The sequence below is a fragment of the Electrophorus electricus genome, unplaced genomic scaffold (genome assembly GCF_041902795.1).
Source record: "Electrophorus electricus isolate QZ-2024a unplaced genomic scaffold, ASM4190279v1 Scaffold78, whole genome shotgun sequence".
In the NCBI taxonomy this organism is placed as follows: domain Eukaryota; kingdom Metazoa; phylum Chordata; class Actinopteri; order Gymnotiformes; family Gymnotidae; genus Electrophorus; species Electrophorus electricus.
This window is the reverse complement of record NW_027658795.1, coordinates 1-20,728: the sequence shown is the minus strand read 5'-3', so window position 1 is coordinate 20,728 and position 20,728 is coordinate 1. Positions and strand designations below refer to the sequence as shown.

At 40.9% G+C, this 20,728-nt stretch overlaps 2 long non-coding RNA genes and 1 pseudogene across 2 annotated transcripts; all 3 read right to left on the bottom strand.

The window, feature by feature from the left end:
- Positions 1–6,042: 6,042 nt before the first annotated feature.
- Positions 6,043–10,470, bottom strand: LOC145643322 (eukaryotic translation initiation factor 4 gamma 3-like; annotated as a pseudogene).
- Positions 10,471–10,489: 19 nt separating this feature from the next.
- On the bottom strand, positions 10,490–11,816 carry LOC145656549 (uncharacterized). Its single transcript, XR_014122186.1, has 3 exons — positions 11,768–11,816; positions 11,559–11,684; positions 10,490–10,590 (listed from the first exon to the last, which is right to left on the bottom strand). It is a non-coding gene; the product is annotated as an uncharacterized LOC145656549 (long non-coding RNA).
- A 237-nt stretch (positions 11,817–12,053) lies between these two features.
- LOC145656548 (uncharacterized) lies at positions 12,054–18,018 on the bottom strand. Its single transcript, XR_014122185.1, has 5 exons — positions 17,740–18,018; positions 17,096–17,167; positions 16,820–16,996; positions 12,441–12,605; positions 12,054–12,133 (listed from the first exon to the last, which is right to left on the bottom strand). It is a non-coding gene; the product is annotated as an uncharacterized LOC145656548 (long non-coding RNA).
- Positions 18,019–20,728: the final 2,710 nt, after the last annotated feature.

Genomic DNA, 20,728 nt, shown 5'->3' with positions numbered 1-20,728 from the left:
ATCCAGGTAAATAGTGAGCATAAATGTGTTAGGGCAAATCAACAAATGGATTGCCTATGACACTACAATATCACAGTCTAACTTATATTATATTTTTGATAGTATATCAAAGTGTGTGCACATGCATGTATTTAATAGTGATGCTAAATTAAATGCTTTTTTCACAGTTGGAAAGCCCAAGGCCCAGTTTCCCCCTGGAGTCTCCCAAACCACGAGACAACAGGTTTCCCTCACTCTCCCTCAGACAGCCTACCAGATTTGCACCTGGTGAGCCCCACTGGCTCCAAGAAGCCCCATCATCCAGACCCTACAGGCCTTGCCGTCCACTACTGCCTCCCCTGTACTTTCACTCAGATGTGAGGGCAGCACCAAATGCACAGGAGAAGCTGTTCAAGGAGACACATGAGAACACACATGAGAAGAAGAAACTGAAACGTCAGCAAAAAGACATAGAGCAGACAACGAAAGAAGCAAATGGAGCCACGGAAGCAAGAAAATGTGAGAAGAAGAGATTTCGTATTACGATTGTATGGAAAGGATTTAAAGGAATTAAGTCTTTCTTTCAGAAATAGCTGTGTAGTATAGAATTTCATGTCCTTTCCATATTAACATAACTTTACTCTTTTCCTTTATGCAATAAACCTGACAAAATCATTTTCCAGGCATTTTTCATAGATTTTGAATTGATTTAAATATGAACGTCTAATTTCTCATTTCAAAATGTGCTTATTAGTTCATGTCTGTTTTATAATATAAATAAAGATATTTTATTAAATAAGTGAAAAGTCTGGCATCAGCTTAATAGGTACAGTTAGACCATTTAAGTCCATTTAAGTGTTCCAAGTAAGATCATGTCATGATTTATTGACAAAATATTAAAAATGTATAATTTTGAAAGAATTAACCGCCCAATATTTATTCAGTAAGAGGTTCAGGAGTAGAAAAAATGTTAAGAAGCCCCCTAGTCCCCCAGTCCCAGAGTCACATGCGAGGTTTAACCATCAAATATTAAAACCCTGAGAAATGTTCAGTTTGAGATCTGAGTGAATAGTTTAAGGTAGAGATTTGTCCAACCATCCATGTTCTGTTACAAAAATGGGGTTGCGGTCTGGACCTCCTTGACACCAAGAATTGTACAACCGTTTCCCTTTGTAGATGATGAATCTGCCCAACAACATTCCCAGTGATGTGGACGGTTATCTGTTCCCTCCCACTTCCACCTGTAGTCTGGTACATAATCTTACAGGATTTGTCATGGACTAGTGACAAATCCTGTCTCATCTACATTGTAGATATTCTGGGGTTTTGTTGTGAAATCTGTGAGATAAGCATATCAAAGCAGTGGGTGAATATTCCAGTATCAGCTGAGGTCCTCACTGTAGCCACAGGAAACTGTTCTGATTTGTGAATGGTCTGCTCAGGATGATCTCATAAAACAATAAAATGATTTTCTCCCATTGGGGAAAGGGCTCTGAATTCCACTAGCCAGATTATAATCCAGAACAAGATGTAAAACATCTGTTTCAGTGAAGCTCCAACCCCAGTCACACATGACCTGCCAGGATTGTAAGAACACATGGACACATTAGCCTAAGCCATTTTATGATCACATTGTAACTTCATATTTGTTATTCATTTATTCCATCAAACAGCATTTATTTTGCATATCATAATTTCTTACTTGCAGCCAGTACAGTGAAAACTGATGCAAGTTTGTACTTGAAGGAACTCCTCATTAAAACACTCTAAGGTCATCTTAAATGGAGTCTAGTGGGCTTAAATGGTTTCAAAGTGACTAGTGGTGAAAAAAGACAATGTGTTCATTTTTAAATAAAAGATATATTTACATGCATGGAGCCTAAATATAATGTCGACTATGAATCATATTATTATTTTGCCCACATACAGAAATATTAAGTTATTCTAATTCAAGGATTGCTTGTTGCCTATGGTTGGCATGCTTTTTGTAGTGCTGTATCACTTAAACCCACCTTTTAAAGAATCTAATTTTTGAAAATATTCAGATGTCCAGAAACTAGATGCCTGCTCATTTGTTAATATGTAAATGTAATTAGAAAACTGTGTACATACGTGGTAATGCTTAAAAATAGGTGTATCTGCCAGTGAAGTTTATCCTTTGACCTTTAGATTAGCTGTAATGCTGAGACAGGCAGGGCAAGACACAAGCGTGTTGTCGAACTTTGTTTATTAGGAGGAGCAGAAACATTATCCAAGAGCAGGTTACCAGAATACATGAAAAACAAAAAACAAAGTGAGGCTAACCAGGAAGAAGAAAACATAGAGGTAAAAGTAAGATAACACAGATATTAAGAACACGGGAATGGAGAACAATATGGAAAACGAACAGGCAGAGCAAGAATACATATGGTAGAACTCCAATGTAGTGATGGGATGTTAGATACTGAGGCATCAAAGCTCACTATTGCAAAGCACATTGATTCAACACTGTATTGAAGATTGTATCAAAGTTACTATTAGCATATGACTAATGAGGTCTAAGCATCAAACATCATCTAAACACTGGATGAAGTGGCACTGTTTCACAGGTCTGGCACTGTCCTATAACTTGCAATCTATAAGAGAGTGTAAAATCTCCAGACATCTTTTTCCCACAAAATTTGAAATATGGAAAATATGGAAGCAAATCTTTCCATATGAGGATAAATAACATAAATTGACCATTTCTTAATACACAGAAATTAAAGCATTAAAATCTCATTTGACATAATATAAATGCAGTTACCAAAAAGTGGCTGAAAATAAGCAGGAAACTGGGCATGGTATAAAAACTTATATACATTTACATACACTTATATATACATTTATGTGTGTTTTGGAAAGTTTCCAAGATGTTATTTTGTGCCAGCATTGTTTAGGTTTTATTGAGACTCCTGTGTCAGGTAATCAACATATTACAGTCCATGGTAATTGGTAAATTCAGGTGAAATATTTATATTCATCTGAAATTAACTGCCCTGCCACTGTGTGTGTGTGTGTGTGTGTGTGTGTGTGTGTGTGTGTGTGTGTTGTTTTCTCAGTGTTGACAGGCTGCTGCTGAGACTGCTCCACTGCTACAGTGTCTCTGACCTCCAGCAGGGGGCAGCAGCAACAGATCTGCTCTCTGCTCTGCAGCACAGACTGGACTTCTCCTGCAGCTCTGCTCTGGACCTGACAGCAAACACACAGACACACACTCTGACTCTGAGCAATGAGGACTGCACAGTCATCTCCATGGTCAACCAGAGAGCTCACACACACATACATACATACATACATACATACATACACACACACACACACACACACACACACACACACACACACACACACACACACACACACACACACACACACAGCTCACTGTGAGATAGAGGAGGCTGGAGTGGGGCTACTCTTCCCCATTTTACACACAGTCACCCTGCAGTAAGCCACTGACTAACAATTTAACACAATATTCGGCATGTGACTGAATGTAGAAGCTGTGTGTGTTCATTGGAAAGCATTGTATGTTCTTTGAAAGGCTCTATATAAATGTAACTTTGCTCATTCAGTCATATCTTGTGTTCTGTCAAGGACATTTTTTTGAAAACAAACAGCAAAAAGCCTGACTTTCTTGGTGATTTTATTTCTCTTACTGGCTGCCTGGTTCACTGATCACTGCCTGTCCTTGGCAGGATGGATATTGAGTGTCTCTGAAAATGTATTAATATTATTAGTATGTGCCTAACGCTCCTCTCTATTCCAAAGCTGACCCGATTTCCATAATTCTCGTATTGCATAAGACATTTATTTCCATTATATGTTTTAACATTCAGGTGGTCATTTTTCTTTTCAACAGTTATTGGCATGATCCAATAGATCCAAAGTCAAACGAATACGCACATCATGTGTTGAACCCATCCATAGTATTTTTCTGCTTATCTAATATGCCAATATTTTCTCGTAACCATCCCACCAAGTCCTAAAAACACCCAAACCTAAATGCTTAGTAACTACAGTAAAGCTTTTGTCACTGTCTTAATTTTTAGTCTGCATTAGTTCATCAAATGGTTATTTATTGAGAGTGAGTCTGTATTTTGTATTTGAAAAAAAATAAAACTTTGTCAGCATTAAGCAGGTTTGTTGTCTGGTTTGAAGGCTGTGGTTGTGCTATTTTTCTGGCCTTTCTGGTCAACTAGTTTCTGTACCCAGTCATTCCATCAAGGGAGGTGTGTTGCTATTGAAATGTCTAACTTCCTTCATCTAGGGAATTCATGACATACATTAGAATTACATTTATTATAGCTGCAGGTGGCAATTAAGGGGTCCAATCATTTTATCACATCTGCACAACTTGGTTTCTGATGACATCCCATATTAAGTTCACCAGCCTTTGTGGTTGGTTTTGAGGTTTTGTTTCCAGGAATGTTGTATTTTGAAACCAATCTCTCAATTTTCTCTGCTGAATTGCTTTATACAAATATTTTTTTCTGATTCGACATGACTAAGAAATATAGTTCCCCCAGAAGGTCAGTTCACCCCAAATGTACTTGCATTCACAGTATGTTCATATACACCATTGAAGTTTGGTGATAATCTAACACTCTATGGCTAAGTTTTAGCCTATTAATAAAAATCCTGCTCTTGGGGATTGATAGTTAAATACACATATTTTTGATAATTATTTACAAGAAGATCTGCATTTTTTACATTTAAAAGGTATCTCTAGATCAAAAGGTCACTGACTTGTTTGAAAGGTGCATTTGCCCAACTAATTTAGGTATCAAAAATCAGGCTAAAAAAAGGTTTACGAAACGTATTGAACTTTTTTATGGAATAGTCACAAAGTATTGCACTGTATAAACTGCATTTCTCATGCACAACTGGTACACAATGGGATTGACTCTTTTTTTTTTTTTAAATACCTTTTCATATGTCAGAGGGGCTCTGTTGGCAAAAATGTCCTATAATTGCCATGCTAGCTTAAAGTCCATAAATCAATACTCATGTCAAGTTTCATAAGAATTACTCAAAGAAGTCTTAATTTTTTTTTCTGCTGTTTTGAATGAATCGGTACACCTTGGAAGGATTGATAGGTATGTAGGGGCCATACTCCATACAAATATCAACATGTTTCAGTCTCATCAATATTTTGATACCAAATTTGTGAAGATTGGAGAAAGGTCCTACGACTAGTGTGTTACAGTTCATCAGCAACATAAAAAGCAGTAGGATATTTAAATTCAAAGTAATGTAGCAGTCCACTGAAGCCAGTTCTTACTAAATTACATTACATCCTTTGAAGCCCACTGAAAAATGATTAGCCAATTACCTGAAAAACATTAGCCAATGTTTGACTCAGCCTTAGCAATCCTCCAGCTTGCTTACAGAAGCAGTATGCAAAATTTCATCTTGATCAGAAGAGCAGTTGTTGAGAAACAGTTATTTGCATATTATTATATGCCCCATATTGACAAAACTGCTACATTTGGTAAGCTACCTCAAAGTCAACAATGGTATAAGTCTTTTAAATTTCATGAAATCTGAACATGTCGTTCAGGAGTTACAGCTAGTTAAAGTTAAGGTTAAAGCCTAACCTTTGTACTACTACTTTGTACTACTAATATTACTTTGCAATAGGACAGCTGTATTTTTATGTCAGGTTTTTGTTTAAATAATTATTGAGATTCAGACTCTTGCAAATATTTTGACACCAATTTCACTCAGATTGGTGTGAAAATCCTAGGAAAAACCCAAACAAACAAAAAAAGTGAAATCTAGTGGGCAGAGCCTATTCGAATTAAGGAGAAGCCAAGGAAGAATGACATAAAAATAAATAATACTATTTCTATATTCACCTCTGCCTTTTGTTTTGAACATCTGCAAATGTTAAATATAGTTTTGTCTGCAGTTCATAAAGGAAAAAACAAAAATACATTAGAGTCAGAACGTTTGTTTCTTTGTCACACAGTTTTATTATTGTTTTGAATTATTATATTGTCTTTTAGCAATTGTCAATTGTCCTTGGACTTGTCCTCGGCCTCACACAGCCAGGTGAAAAAGGCTGTCACGGATTTGAGGGCCACACCTTTGCCTCTTGTTGTGTTTGGACAGCAGCTGCTGGTGCACCTTCCTCTGCTCCTCAAGTTTGGCCTACTGATGGATCTGTTCAATGGTCTTGGGCCCGTGGTCAACTCGCTGCGACACCCAGTTATGCTAGAAAAGCAAAATCAGCAGATGCATACTTTTGCATCACCATGCGCTGGAATGGCAAACACAAACACAGGCAGAGTCTCTAACCAGTCGCAGGTGGATGACGTCCTGGAGCAGGAACCGAATGCGTGAGGAACCCCTCCTCTCCTTCACTGTCTTTTCTATATATTTAAAGTAGTGATCCATTTTTGGCTGAGAGAGAGAGAGAGAGAGAGAGAGAGAGAGAGTGTGTAAGAGAAACGTAGAAAAATTTCAGGTATTCTACCCCTTTCGATTCGATCAGGTGTGCTCTCAGCTGAACTCATGTCGCAAGACGTTTATGACTCTTATGTAAACCCTGCTGCCTTGCACGTTGGTCAGTGCTGTAAAGCAGTTCACTGCCACTGTGGGTGTAGCTGTGCTGTCATCAGCTGCACTTGGCTTTGGGGAATCCAGGGTGCAGCAGCAGGAGGCGGCAAACGTGGAGGAGGCTGTGAGAGCAAAACCTTCTAACAGCTGACCAGTCCTGAATAAAAGCCTTTCATTTTGTCAGCTGCAGTAGGAGCAGAGCTAACAACCACACTGACAACTTCACTAAACAACATGAACTTGGACACTTTTAAAATCATTGCCAAGGCCTAATAATACACTGATATCAGCGCAGCATGCTAGTCGCACTATAGATGATGATCCTAATTAGTTGGCTACCCTGTAGTCAGAGTGCAGGCAACAGGCAAGCAACAGAAAACGCTGACAGCAAAACTTTTATAGACAACATTTCAACATGCTTGTTTTTTGGTTAAAAGCGTGCATGGAGAAAAAAATATACAATAAAAAAGACCAGGAAAATGAAACACAAATAACTGTCACACTAGGTGGTGACTGAACTGTCAACATTACAACTGTTGTTCCTACCAGAGACAAAATGGACAGTCAAGATACAATATTCAAAACATCTTCATTCAGTTTTGTTGTGTAAAGTACTTGCTGTGAAAAACACATCATGGACAAAATCCGGAAAAATGTGCACAGACGCTGCACTGCAGACTAGCACTCATCTACACATGCACCGTAAACCTTTACATGACATATTAAAGATAATCCGATGCAAGTGCTGAGCATCTGCTGAGAATATTAAATCAATCCAGACCAGGCCCGCGGCCTGCTTACCCTGGCCTTCTCCAAGTCCAGGTCTTTGCCGATGGCTGTCAGGAAGTGGCACAGATGCTCCAGGCTCTCCTCGTTGTGGTTCATGAATAATTTGACCACGCAGTCGTGCATGATGGCCTCCGACAACATGCGCAGCTTGAACAGCTCCCCGATGAACTTGATGTTGCCGATGGACCTCCTGTGGGCCTTGTCCTTCGCCTCCTCCAGATCCTCCTCCAGCCTCTCCCGCTCGCTGGCCTTGCGAGGAGTAACCAGAACAAAGACAAAAGCAAGAAACAACACGTTTGGCCCCGATAACGACCTGGCCGCCTCCCAGCACTGCTGCCGATTTCAGTCCCCTTTCTCCTGATCTGTGGGTTGGTGAGTCGGGTAAACTAGACAGGAGTGCTGCTTACTGAAGTGGCCGCTTCCAGCTGGTGCCGCAGCTTCTCCAAAACATCATCGTTGACCTTGTCCTTCTCAAACTCCTTCTGACAGCGGTTCAGCAGCAGCTTTTGGAAACTCACAGTGCTGGTGGGCTTGTCTGCCATGGGCACTTTTAACTACACAGGAAAGACATGTAGGAGAAACACTTGGGTATAAGATAGTGTTGAGAGTTCTGTTACTAAATAGAAGCTGATTAAAGCTCCATGTCTGTTTAGAGTGGTTCAAACAGAGTTCACTTCTGTGTGGCATTTGCTTTTGTATGGAACTTCAGCAGCAATGTATGGGAACATGTTACTCACCATAGCCAGGCAGCTGCACATATTGCCATAGGCCATAGAGAAGCTGGGCTCATCGATGGCTTTTTCAAAAACCAGGTCAACCACGCCTTTGAGGCGCTCCTCCGTGTCGATGGTGAGGTCCATCACCTGCTTCATCAGCTGGTTAAACATCTGTGGTGTCAGTTTGTTCAAGATACTGCGCACCTTCTGGAAAAGCTCCTGGAGAGGAAAACAGACTACCAACTAAGCTTTCCATTACAAAGAACCCAATCTTTTGTTAAATTCAGCAGTTCTTCCACATAATGACTAACTCCTCACTTTCACCAAATATTTACTCTGCCATTTGGAACTTTGTCATGAACAAAAATCACTCAGCTTTACTATATAGACCGATAAAGGCATCATACATCAATCACACTTTCCGAGAAGCGTAGCACCGGCAGCAAACAGTTTAGCAAATCTTATCAACTAAAACCCCTCATGTGCTCCAAATTCAAATTAAAAGAAAACCCATTAGAACTACCTACAAGAATTTCAGATTTAATCAACATATAACTCCTACAAACAAAATAATATATACATAATAACCAAATCTGATCCAATAATAACCCTACCGACCAGACAATGCAATGAAGATCTGTCAATCTCTCCCAATGCTGAATTGCGCACAAATTTGCAAGAATATTTTAAACACAACCACTGGCCGCTAACCTATAATATATACAAGATCATCCACAGAATACACTACTGTTCACACATAACACCGTAGATAACTATGCATGCCATATGGCACAGTACACCCATAAAACATTTTTGGCAGGAAGCTGCCAACCTTTTATCACACTCTCTAAATATCCTTCGGTCCTCATCTCCAGCAGTGTCTGCTAGGAGACACATCAGCAATCACTGGGACAGAGAGGGCCTCCAAAGCATACACCATTAATCCAAGAAAACCATACTTCTGAACTGACAAACAAGAAAGCACCATTACTCACTAGAGAAACTTACTACTGAATTGCAATGGCAAAAGTTTTATGCATGCATCAAAAACAAAACTACTCTTTTTTAACTCAAGTCTGAACACCTCACTTCAATAATCTACAATACTCTCTCACCAAAATCAACACCACAATCAACAAAAGGAACAACAAGCACACAAGATCTGGCCCTCAGTATCATCACACCCCCTGTTTACACTAGAAACCAATGTCCCCCTGCATAGCTACATTCGTGCACACTCCCCACACACCCACCCAATTAAACAACGACTCTATAATTTAAATATCCAATTCTTGAAGAGCATATCGCAAAAAAAATTAAGTAGCTTTCAAGCCAACCATAACAGGCTGTGACTCTGAAATCTGAAAACAGGGCATGGTGGAGTGAGGTGCTGACCTGAGTTTTCTGGGTCTCGGGGTTCTAGGTGTTCTCCCTTTTCCTGCCAGGTTTCCAGGCATTCTCGGCCTTCTTCAGCTGCACCTCGTCGTTCATGGACACGTTGGTGATGATCTTGCGGGGAGACAGCTGTCTCGGGCCTACACTGAGCAGCTGAAGCAACGAATGGGTGCTCTTTATTATGGGCGGTAACAATGTCACAAAGACCTCGGTCACATAAGATGACCAGGCGCTCATTAATTTGTGACAGAAGAGAAGGGACGAGCGGAGAGACCCACCGGTGCACCCCTGCCTCCAGGAATTGCCCTGCTGAAGTCTGCAGAGGCTGGGTTGAAGCCTGGGTCTCTGGCGATAAGGCGAGGGTCCACCTGCTGCAGGGGCAGCTTGTTTTGTTTGATCTAGAAAACAACAGAGTCAAGTCGAAGTCCATCAGCCCCTCTCCATGGAATGGTTTTAAAGGTCCCCTAAGGCCAATGTTTTAGCAGGCTAACCTTGTCCAGTACCACATCAGAGATGGGAGGAAGCCCCTCTGGCTTCTGCATGCAGGCAGGCATGAACTGGAAGGCCAACAGGAAGTCTCTATCATACTGCCTCTTCCCATCCTTCAGCTCTGGCTCTGCATGCAGACAGGGGTACAGTGAGCACCTGGAGAGAGGAATCACCTCTCTGTCAGGACACTGGGCCTGCCCCACAGGAGTGTCCTCTTTTGGCTTCTTCCAGGTGTTGGATAAACTAATAGCTGTAAAACATAACAAATCAGTCTGGTGTCTTTTTAGTGTCCTAACATAGCATGTCATGCATGTGGTTATTTACCTTGACTCAAGCTTTGCCTAAGCTTGGACTGTAAGATGGGCCCCACTTTATCCTCCAGCAAGACCTCTGGATCCTTCCCAGTCTCTTTCAGCTCTGCCCCAGTGGAGGCTCCACAGGCCTGGACTGCCTCTATAACAGCCTGGCCTGGGAGAGTGAGGCCTGAAGGAGCAGCAGTGCTGGAAGGCAATGAGGGCATCAGCGTGCCTGAGGCAACCGCCTCTCCGGCTGCTGGACTTGCAACCTTCGCCAGACAGTGGGCCTCCAGGGCCAGGCCGACACTGACATTCCCCTGCTCTGCTACCTGGCTGTTCAGCTGCTGGGATTTGAGGTATAAAATGTGAGGATAATGAGGGTGTGGACATAAAAACTAGCAAAAGACAGAAAAGATGGAGAGAGAGAGAGAGATACTGCACACACATGCAGAAGAAGGGGAATGGCAACGAGGGTGGGGGGGTGAGCACAGCACAGCACAGCACAGCACAGCATAATTAGAGAAGTGAGTAGAGCAAGAGGCAAAGAGAGAGAGAGAGAGGAAATGAGAAAGCACAAGAGGGCAAAAGATCCAGCTGCAAAGGCACAAAATGTGTGTGTGTGTGGAGGGTGAAGACACAAAGACAGCAAGAGACAGCAGACAAGCATGGGGTGCTTAAATAAATGGGCAGGAGAAATAGAGAAAGAGAGGAAAGAGGAACACTGTTAACATTTAGGGAAAGAGGACACAAAGTAAGTGCAACAGCGCAGTAGTGAGTGTTCCCTTTACAGAGAGGCCTTTCCTCAGAGGAGCTGAGGTGCTCAGGGTTTGGCTGAATCCTTCTTACAGGGCCTTTATGTGGGCTGTCTGTGTAGAGGGAACACGAGGGAAGATCAGGAGGATTCGAGTGGCTGTGAGGGAGAACTAAGATGGAGGCAGACGAAAGAATAGGCACGGCAAGTCGGAACATCAAAACACATCTGAGAAGCCTTCTGAAATCAGAACAGCCACAATCACACAAGCTACTGGAACAAGTCAAATATGATGGAGGAGGGTCAACGGTGCGACCGAATCACTGAAGAAGGAAGAGAGAATGGCCGGAAATCAAACTACACCATCAGATTTTGTTGCTGATTGTATGATGCTTTTAACAGGACAAGACAATGAAAGCCAGCCAAACAACCAAACAATCAGCTCAGAGCTCATTATGAGGGAGGACTAGATGAGAGAGTACTTTGACCTGTGGAGTGGATCACGCGAAGCAGCAGTCTGCAGCCGATCAGGGGCTCGGGCTGTGGGACTGAATGGCTTACCTGTGGAGCAGTAAGGGTAGTGCAGGGACGTCCCACTGGTGGGCTTGTGTTCTGGCTAATGCCTACTCCTGACATGATCTCCTCTGTGATATCCTTGCCATCCTGGTTAGGGTCTCGGATACGGATCTTAGCGAACAGCAAGTTATTGCATCTATTAAGTCAAGCTACAATTAAATTAATTTCACCTCTGAGGCATGGGGAATACTCACTGTTTTCTTTACCCTCTTAGTGGGTGGAGGCTGCTGAGCTGTATGCACAGATTTGGTGTATATGGTCTGGCCAGGATAGTATGAAGGCCCTGCCACTAGTGGTGACCAAAAAAAGCACTTGTTTCAGTAAGAGAGCAAAAGAAAAAACAGTTTCAGCCAGCGGGAATACCCAGAAGAAAGGTCTCTTTATCGGTGAGAGCACGCATGTGTGTTTCCCAGGTGGGGGTAGAGAAAGGGAAGTCCAAACTCACCATATGCTAGTGGGCACTCTGCAGGAAAGAGCCCAGGGTAGAATGTACTGGGTCCTGTGGGCTGGACGGAGTACTGCTGGGGATGTCCCACGTAGGGAAGGCCACTGTGGCGATACTGAGAATGAAACAGAACAGCAGAGGTAAAGGGCCTAGCACCAGACATGGCCATTCATATAGGACACTCCTAAAAGAGATATTCGAAGCAGTAAACAAACAAAAAATACAAAAACATTTAGTTTTTACACTGAAAAAAAAACTAAACTAGAACTTCTCATTTCTGCTTCCAAGATAAAACATATTTTTATCTACACATTTTAGGAGCAGTTTATTTATTGCTGGCCAACCTGTTTATAGACAGATTTTCAACCCATTTGCTACACTGTGTACATATTTGCACAGGCGCTTTTCTCTGCTCTGGGTACCTGGGGCACGTAATACTGGAGTACGTAGTACTGGGTGGTCTGGGATGAGGTGAAGGGCATGGGCGTCAGGAACATCATGATGGGCTGGCTGGACACGGGTCGAATGGAAGGGCTGTTACTTGGAATGGCAGGCTGGGCTGTCTGCATCTGAGGGATCTGGAAAAGCTGGGAGAGGAGAGGAGTGGAGAGTGAGGGTCACAGAGCAGCGTGGCGTATGCCGCAGCAGCCGGCTCAGACGCTCGGAGTGAAGACTTTAGTCAAGAGTTGAGTCGTGGACTCTACAGCAGTTGTACTGGGAATGTTGAGGAGATATATACATAAAAAAAAAAAGTTTAATATTTTCAAGGGATTTTGAATGTCCTATTATGCTAGGCATGCAAGATACAAAAAGAAAACCTTTTAAGAGTCTGTTTCACATGCATGGCACTAATACAAGGGTGAATGAACTAGCATGAAAAATTAAACAATTACAATGACGGATGCAGCTAATTAGCCATGATTGCAGGAGAGGGGATATATATGTAAAAGACAACTAATCTTGAATGTAAATTTGTACTGATAACCTGAGTCTATCAAAGCCAATGCTGACAAAATATGACATGAGCTAGAATTCAGAATGTGACAAACCCCCATCCCAGTTGGCTTTGATGCTCAGAATGGGAACATAGTGAGGGAATTCCTTCTACATGAGAAACAGTAAAATGAGCCTAAGAGGTGATTCTCACATACTGTCTCCCACCGAGCTGTTGCCATCTTAACATTTTCTGGACATAAAATCCTCCCTCCAGCAGTTATGCAGGCAGGCAGAAATGAACCTTTGTATGGGCTCCTGGGTAATGGAGCAGCCATACCATGTCCAAAACAGATTATTAAAAAGCACTGGAGTCCAAAGTAAATAAAGAGAAACAGACTAAAAAAGACTAAACATAAAAGACTAAACAGAGGTGCTGGCATCCTCCGAACTGGGGAGCAGAGTGGAGCGCAGGTGCACCACTGAGCTACTGGAATGTCTTTCAATGCATTTTTTGAAGACTGCAAAATTACCTGAATGGATCTCAATCCTCCCTTGAATATTGAAGCAGGAACGAGAGAGAAGCTAGTGGAAGAACGCACTAATGGGTGTGGAGGGTCAGAGAGACTGTAACACGCTCACATACACTGGCACACACAATTTAAACAAATCTTTAAACAAATTTAAACCAAACCAAGTTTTGATTTTTTTTAAATGACGGAATTGAACACTGTTGTTACAGTGGAATTGTGAGGTCAGAGGCAGAGCAAATGTGTTCCACTAACCTTCCTGGCCCTTTAAGTGCACTACTGCAGATAGACTGAAAACAAATTTCACCTAAATAAAATCACACTAACACTGAAAACAAACTCAGACAAGCACTGAATGAGTGGTAAAGGGCATTAAAGCCTAAGTATTACATGGAGATCACCGCTCACATTTTCAATTCTTTCCTTTGACAAAACAACTCATCAACAGCCAAGGCACTGCACTGGCTTTCTAAAAGGAGATGGCAGATGGCACTATCAATTAGCTTCACTCAAAAATGGGAGAAAACAAGGAATGCGGCACTCGTGCACATAGTTCGGTCACACGTCTCTGCTATGGTCTTCCAACGTACACTGCCCTTGATATGAGGCAATATGGCCACCAACTGTAAGCTCAACCTTGGGTCACGATATCATGCAGAGCCTTCATAATACCCTATGCTTCTGTGCATGTGCTAGTCAGATTCAAGCTCAAATATCGTCTCTATCAGCTAGCACAGCCCGGCCTCATCTGTCTACAAAACTTCCAAGAGGTCTCCGGTACACTAGACAAATGTTGCTGTTTTGTATTCACAGAGAACATTTATCCAAGTATGTGTACAGGTCAAAAAGTTGGGATGCGGCTGGGAGGCAGGAATCCATCTGCCTCTGAGATTGATGTGTGAGTTGGGGAGGGGAGTGCAGTGGCTAGAACACTAAACTTGGCGAGGTTTTACCACAGGCACACAGAGGAGCATGCAGCATACAGTGGGAGGTGCTGCGCTGCGGCGGCAGACATTAGCTGCTGGTGGGCAGTACGAGAGAGCAAACTGGGGGTGGAGGAGAGTGGGGGGAGCCAGGCAGAGACTGTGGGGGCAGGATGCGTGCAGATGCATGTCACATGCTGCAGGAATCTGGACCATGTTGCTGACAAGTTCACTGAATGTTTTGAAGCCAACTACAGCACATGCATGTCTGTGTTGTATTTGGGCTTGGTGTAGTAGGGTCAAGGAAGACTTATTTTTAGCTGAAGATGTCTATCAATAGCAACACACTTAACTGCAGATAAGCATATTTACTGCTAAACTTTGGCTGACATCTCAAGTGAGGTGCACTTCATACAGAATGAATACAAGAGTTAATTTACTGTCTTGTGCAGTTCAATATAACAAGCTCATGGTTCATTGCAGGTGGAGCCACCGTCCTTGTTGATTGAAAACCTTAAGAAGCAGAAGCAACTGTCCTATTCCAAGCTAGAGAAAAAAGGCACAGGACTCTCATACAGCAGACTCTGAAATGGAGGATCTCTCACATTAAGGTACAGCTATGCAGCCTTGAATTTTTACCTCCAGACATTCTTGTGTGGTTCCTAGATTTTTCCCACATTCCAGTCCTTTTCTCAAGTACACTTTAAATAGAAAATAAAGATATAGACGCAGTAATTAATTGAAGAGAATAGCCGGTGCCATCTTTATTCTGAGCTCAATGTTGCATACAGATGAGGTATTGTCCACAGAATGTCTAACAGTCTCAGGTGGGTTCAATCTTTATACATTTTCATCAAGTTACAAAACCATTTTTTATTAAAATTGTATCTTTAGGTGGTATCCTGGCCTCAATCCCGCACTTGCCACAGAGGCCATATTTGGTCATTCTCACTTCCTGCTTACTTCCGAAGCCTAATTTGGTCTTTTACAATTCCTGCCATCATATTATTACATTAATAATTTCATTTTATTACCTCACTTGAGTACACCTCTGGCTGGATATTGAACCACTTGGTTGTAATCCTAAATGAATCATGATTGATGCAATCAAAGGATCACTGCTTGAAGCCAAGCAAAAAAGTTAGATTTTTCACATTCACAGATATGAAGAACCAGCAGGACGAACCAAGACTGATGTGAACTGTGTGGGAAAGTAGACTTTGCACACACTGTAGAACAAAACCGCTTTGATGAAGTTGTAAGCAAAGAGGTATTAAGAACATAAGCCTGTGTAAATCCTGATAAGCAATTGTAGTTTAGAAGTGTTTGAATATGTGTATTGTTTGTTTGTATTTTCACAGGCCAAAAACAAGTACTGATTAGCAAGATTTGCTACCTCCCAGTACACCATTTCTTTTTACTGCCTGAGTAGATGTTGATGGAAGTCAAAAGGCCAACAGAAGCAACAGCCATCTGGTGGTTGCTTCCAGACTACCAGATCAGCTTGATATTCTCTATTGCCTCTCTCTGGCAGAATACCCACCAGGTCATTCCACATTTGCATAGTTTTGGTGATGCTCTTTGCTTTGGCTTCAATGTCACTTTGGTGGGCTTCTTTGGGTGGGATGATTCCCCCGCTGAGAGTGTGCGGGCTGTTGTGGAGAGAGGATGTGTCTCCAGAGTCACATCCAGACCCACATATGGCCACCGCAACCAGAAAAGCACAGGTGAGGAAGGCAAGGCTTCTGAGAGCTACCAGCCAAGCAGGTGTGGACAGAAAAGAGGTGCTCTGTAGCAAAGAGAAAGGAAGCTGATTGCTTGGTATGTAAAAGGACAGAAACCTGGAAGCTGGTGTGGATAGTATGAAACCCACCAAAAACGAAAACAACAGCTTCATTTGGAAAAAAAACAAAAAAACAAAACACCCCGCAAAATGCAGCAAGAGAGAACAGGTCTTTGCTTATTTTAGATAAATCAATGTTTGAGATAATCAATCCCTAAAAAAGCATGGTAGCCAAGAACAAAAAAGTAACCAAAAGTATTCAAGGTGAAATGTGCAGTGTATTGGCTCAGTCATTTCAACTGTTCCCCATTTTTTTAATATCAATTTTCATCTCTGACAAGGAAGATGTGGAGGGGAACCTGGGAGCCTGTTGGACAGGGTAATGAACTGGATTGCAGGCTCAAACACTGTATGCACTTATATGCACTTGAAGGACAGTGTTCACTACCAGTTCCGTGTACGCCTTTTTTTCTATCGTCACTTTGTATCAACCGGGAAGGAGCAACTGTCATTCACACCCAACAAGAATGCAGCTTGTTGTGACCTTGAGAATTCTTGGCTATGGAATCGCCAAAAAGTATCTTAAGCACTTCAGCACCATTCTAAGACAACCATTGACAATAATTACTCACCTTAATGAATGCTTTGTCCGCATCTTGGCTGCATCTGAGCTGGTGGTTGAAAAGCAGGGCCCGCAGCTGTCGGTTCTGGTGCTGGATGTCATACTGCTCAGCGGTCTGACAGGCACGCACAACTCATAGGTCTGTTCAAGGTGGCGCTTGTACACCTCAATTTCCATCGTAATTGTCCTGTACAACCATTATAAATTTGACAGAAGTTAAAAAACAGCAGAACGGTTTGTTACAACTGGAAAAAAATAAATAAGAAAAGATTGTTTGTTGTTGTACATGAAAGTCAGTGAGCCATGAGGATGAGCCCTCTTGTCCAAAGTTCTGATCAGCAGTTATGACCTCCTAACACTGCAATCAAAATGCACGGGCAAAAGATGCATTACTGAAAAAAAACACTCTGCAGATCTGGAATTCATGTCACCACAGTCAAGGTTGAAGGCTTTGTTCAGTGAAAAGAAAACAAATGCATCAAAGTTGTTGTTATACTCAGTAAGAACTCAGTACAGTAAGAAACTGCAAAATACTCAGAGAACTCTGTGCATGAGTCAGTGGCTCAATTGTCCAACTAAAATCAGCCAGGACCACTGTTTAGTTGGGCTAAACATGAGTCAACTAAATCCTTAGTCAGAGAATGATATTCTGTCTTTGCTGCTTACATGATCAGCTTCTTTCAAATAGCCATGTAAACTTAGTCAACTTAGTTATTTAGGAATAATATCAAACTACATGTGGGCCATCAGATCCTGTTTGCCCTTGAAGACCCACTCACAATCTCTGCTCAAGTCAGAGACTATTTACAGCTATGATCTTAATTCCAGCACTGGACATGCATTACCTTGCATAGTTTCACAACTCTGGCACTGCAATCAACCCTGCATATGTTTTAACTAAGAAGGCAACAGTTCAAATGGAAAACCTACTTCCTTTCTGGGAGTGAAGGAAGCCAGCTGCTTGATCTTCAGTGTCTGGTTGAGTCTTGGATGCATCAAGCACAGGGACACCAGCTGATACCCCATGGTTGAGGTGCTCCATATATTGTGCAAGGATCGGTTCGTTATAATCACCATTCTGCATTTTTTTTAACAGCAGCAACAACATAAAATGGTTCAGTTAAGGGTGCATCATTTGAAGACTTTCAATAAAATATGTCCTCACCATGTCTCAAATACAGCAATACCTCTTAGAAGCCATTGTACTGCACACAGAATGGACAGTCCCAGCAGTTTCTGTTCCCATATGGAACCTCAGTGTTTTGATTACAGAACCAGCAATTCACTATGACATGAACTGGTTTCTTCCCATTGAATAGGGAGTTTATATATATATATATATATACATAATTGTGAGCAAGGATCTTTCATTTTACAGCCTAAAAATGAAAGTGACAAATAAATGTATGTGACAAATAAACCAAACTTCAAACTTTATATGAATAGCTTCATGTTGAATATACACAGTTAATCAGTCATTAAAAACTACATTCTATTAATACAGAATGTTTATGAAAGTTAATTTAATCTAATTAACAATAAATGAACAGTCGAATATTGTAGTTCAAACCGTCCAATAGCTGTAGTAATGGCTTAACTCATTTTGCTTATTTAGAGAGAACGATAAATTTGAAAACCCACAGGTTTGTGAATTTGGGTCTCTAAATCATACAAAAGTAGGTTTTCTATTGCTGAACAGTTAGCTAGCTAACAAACTACCAGCACCTAAACGATCAAAGTTGAAAGCTGAACAATGAAATGGTTCCACAAGGAATGGTTTATAGCCCCGAGTTTGACACTTGCTGACCCCAACTGTTAGCTAGCTAACTAGCTTATCTCTGTGATAAAGCGATACAATCTTTAGCAATGAGGACATGAATAAAGTATCCTTTACAATTTTCACAATATTGTGAAAATTTAATCTGCTGGCATTGGAGGTTATTAAATATTCACAATATCAATAATAATTCCTTGGTTCACAGAATCAGACATTACATTTTTGCTGTTATGGCAGCTGTTATAAAGATCATATTTATACAGAACCCTGTTCAGTTACTGCTAGTATTGAGGCACCATTGCATAACTAATAGCGGTACAGAGACAGAAACATCATGTGTTCAGATGAATAACTATGAATGTGTTAGATGAATAGTGCAGATTAGAATCATATCAAGTTCAAGTTCAAGTTCGGTTTATTCGTCACATACATAGTCATACACAGTATAACACGCAGTGAAATGGTGGAGAGTGCTCTGTCCAAACTGAGGAAGAGAACCAGGGGTGCATAGAGGAAAAAAATAAATAAATAAAATAAATTTTTTTAAAAAAGCAAAAAAAACAACAACTATATATATATATATATATATATATATATATATATATATATATATATATATATATATATATATATATATATATACAGATAAATATATATATTCTATGTATGTACAAAAATATATTAACAATGTATGTACAATATATGTATATTATGATTATATACACAACGTACAATGTATATGGTTGGGTATATATGTACACAATCTACAGAATGTACAGATCCATTTTGTATAATACCATATCTACAGTCTATACCATATCTATCCATCATGTGTTCAGATGGCCAGCAGTGTGCTGTAAAATATACATTGTCAGATATTAATGTCTGCTCTGGATGTGTGTGAGAGAGTCTGTGAGAGGTTTGCATTTGTGTGTGTTGCCTGACTATGAGTGGGAAAACCATATAAAGGTAAAAACATTACCTCTGCAACAAGGATCTCTTCTATTTGAAGGAAAGGTTTAAGTTAGACACAGTCTCCACAGAGAAAGTTAAATCTGGTTTGTGTTAAGACCAGTTGACATATCAGTGGTTTATCACTGATTATGTCTGCCACTGAGATACCACAAATTAAGGACTCCAGATTCCAAGACATAGAGTTGTGCAGTGTGAGCCATACATCAATTTGAAAACTTCAAAAGTCACATAATGTGTGCATGGCATAAGCGTATCAGCAGGTCCCAAAAACATTTGCTATCAGAAATGATTTCATCATAGAAAATAACTACAAATTCTAGACTTGAGAATGGGAGCATCAATCACACTAACACTCACATACTAAAAGAGCACTCTACCACTTGAGCTAGTTCTCCTAGAGTGGGACTTGTTTGCAGATCGGACAAAAGCTGAAGACACAGTGGAATGGCAATTCTCTAGGAGATCATACCAAATCCTGCATCCACCCTAAATATTTCATCTAGCTGTGAAGTCAAAAAAGCTTATTCCTGAAATGACAGGAATAGTTCTTGCAGATTCTGATATGCTATGCAAACAATATAAAATGTGAGCTATGTTAGATCTGGCAGCCATTGGCTCTAACTGTCTCTTTTTAATGAGTTAAGCAATGCTTACAGAATTACTTTCTATGGCTTCAAATACTTCCAAGAATTAAACCTTGCAGAGCTCTGTAGCTAGACACATTGTCTTTGTAGGTTTGACATGTTCATTTGACAAACTAGCTAAAATAGCATCTTTTGGTTTGATTAAATTGCCCCTTAGACCCAGACAAAAAATTGCTCAAAATCTTTCTGCTTATTCATGCAGCAATGAACCAGATTTCCGAAGAAAGAGGAGGTATGGTTAAAGCTAGAAACAAATGCCTACTCTGTGCTCAGGCAGAAAATCTGATATTTTAAATATGTCCCTAAAAGGTTTATATTCCTTGGCTCACAGAATCAGACATGACATTTTTGTTGTTATGGCAAATTTCATGGTGTAATAGACAGCACTATGTAACTCGCAGCAATAAAGCTCAGTGGACTTTGCAATTGATGATTTCGTCACTGTGTACAACTGCACTGAATTGCTCTTTAACAAAAGCTTCTGCACATTTGCTTTTGAAGTTTAATTCAAAAGTTGGCTGCA